Raw genomic sequence first — 2,500 nt, 5'->3', positions numbered from 1 at the left:
CGCGTTTTCTATCAACTTTGGCATGCTCGGAGAGAGAAAAAAGGAAAAAAAGAAAAAAAAGGTCCAGTAAAGGTTGTGGATAAAAGTAACCGGCTTTGGAGAATTGCCTGAATCCTTCCGGCGCTGTGAAAAAAAAAGACCAAAAAAAAGACCTGGTCGTCAACGCCTGCTCCTGTCCATGCCAAACGGCGTTTTCCTCTCAACTTTGGCATGCTCGCTGAGGAAAAGGCAGGTAAAGGTTGTGGATAAAAAGTAAACGCGCTGTGGAGAATTGCCCAAATCGTTCAGGCGCCGTGAAAAAAAGAAAGACGTAGTCGTCAACGTCTGGTCCCGTCAATGGCGAAGGGCGTTTTCTCTCAACTTTGGCATGCTCGCTGAGGAAAAGGCAGGTAAAGGTTGTGGATAAAAGTCCGAAGAACCTCGCTACAATTGCCAAAATCTTTCCGCTGCCATTCAAAAATGGACTACTCCTCCACACCTCCTCCCGTCCATGCCAAACGGCGTTTTCTCTCAACTTTGGCATGCTCGGAGAGAAAAAAAGGCAGGTAAAGGTTGTGGATAAAAAAGTAAAAAATTGCCAAAATACTTTCTGGGCCCTCAAAAAAAGGCCTACTCCTCAACGCCTGCTCCCGTCCATGCCGAACCGCGTTTTCTATCAACTTTGGCATGCTCGGAGAGAGAAAAAAGGAAAAAAAGAAAAAAAAGGTCCAGTAAAGGTTGTGGATAAAAGTAACCGGCTTTGGAGAATTGCCTGAATCCTTCCGGCGCTGTGAAAAAAAAAGACCAAAAAAAAGACCTGGTCGTCAACGCCTGCTCCTGTCCATGCCAAACGGCGTTTTCCTCTCAACTTTGGCATGCTCGCTGAGGAAAAGGCAGGTAAAGGTTGTGGATAAAAAGTAAACGCGCTGTGGAGAATTGCCCAAATCGTTCAGGCGCCGTGAAAAAAAGAAAGACGTAGTCGTCAACGTCTGGTCCCGTCAATGGCGAAGGGCGTTTTCTCTCAACTTTGGCATGCTCGCTGAGGAAAAGGCAGGTAAAGGTTGTGGATAAAAGTCCGAAGAACCTCGCTACAATTGCCAAAATCTTTCCGCTGCCATTCAAAAATGGACTACTCCTCCACACCTCCTCCCGTCCATGCCAAACGGCGTTTTCTCTCAACTTTGGCATGCTCGGAGAGAAAAAAAGGCAGGTAAAGGTTGTGGATAAAAAAGTAAAAAATTGCCAAAATACTTTCTGGGCCCTCAAAAAAAGGCCTACTCCTCAACGCCTGCTCCCGTCCATGCCGAACCGCGTTTTCTATCAACTTTGGCATGCTCGGAGAGAGAAAAAAGGAAAAAAGAAAAAAAAAGGTCCAGTAAAGGTTGTGGATAAAAGTAACCGGCTTTGGAGAATTGCCTGAATCCTTCCGGCGCTGTGAAAAAAAAAGACCAAAAAAAAGACCTGGTCGTCAACGCCTGCTCCTGTCCATGCCAAACGGCGTTTTCCTCTCAACTTTGGCATGCTCGCTGAGGAAAAGGCAGGTAAAGGTTGTGGATAAAAAGTAAACGCGCTGTGGAGAATTGCCCAAATCGTTCAGGCGCCGTGAAAAAAAGAAAGACGTAGTCGTCAACGTCTGGTCCCGTCAATGGCGAAGGGCGTTTTCTCTCAACTTTGGCATGCTCGCTGAGGAAAAGGCAGGTAAAGGTTGTGGATAAAAGTCCGAAGAACCTCGCTACAATTGCCAAAATCTTTCCGCTGCCATTCAAAAATGGACTACTCCTCCACACCTCCTCCCGTCCATGCCAAACGGCGTTTTCTCTCAACTTTGGCATGCTCGGAGAGAAAAAAAGGCAGGTAAAGGTTGTGGATAAAAAAGTAAAAAATTGCCAAAATACTTTCTGGGCCCTCAAAAAAAGGCCTACTCCTCAACGCCTGCTCCCGTCCATGCCGAACCGCGTTTTCTATCAACTTTGGCATGCTCGGAGAGAGAAAAAAGGAAAAAAAGAAAAAAAAGGTCCAGTAAAGGTTGTGGATAAAAGTAACCGGCTTTGGAGAATTGCCTGAATCCTTCCGGCGCTGTGAAAAAAAAAGACCAAAAAAAAGACCTGGTCGTCAACGCCTGCTCCTGTCCATGCCAAACGGCGTTTTCCTCTCAACTTTGGCATGCTCGCTGAGGAAAAGGCAGGTAAAGGTTGTGGATAAAAAGTAAACGCGCTGTGGAGAATTGCCCAAATCGTTCAGGCGCCGTGAAAAAAAGAAAGACGTAGTCGTCAACGTCTGGTCCCGTCAATGGCGAAGGGCGTTTTCTCTCAACTTTGGCATGCTCGCTGAGGAAAAGGCAGGTAAAGGTTGTGGATAAAAGTCCGAAGAACCTCGCTACAATTGCCAAAATCTTTCCGCTGCCATTCAAAAATGGACTACTCCTCCACACCTCCTCCCGTCCATGCCAAACGGCGTTTTCTCTCAACTTTGGCATGCTCGGAGAGAAAAAAAGGCAGGTAAAGGTTGTGGATAAAAAAGT

The sequence above is a fragment of the Babylonia areolata genome, unplaced genomic scaffold (genome assembly GCF_041734735.1).
Source record: "Babylonia areolata isolate BAREFJ2019XMU unplaced genomic scaffold, ASM4173473v1 tig00055185, whole genome shotgun sequence".
In the NCBI taxonomy this organism is placed as follows: domain Eukaryota; kingdom Metazoa; phylum Mollusca; class Gastropoda; order Neogastropoda; family Buccinidae; genus Babylonia; species Babylonia areolata.
Note: the sequence above shows the minus strand (reverse complement) of the source record.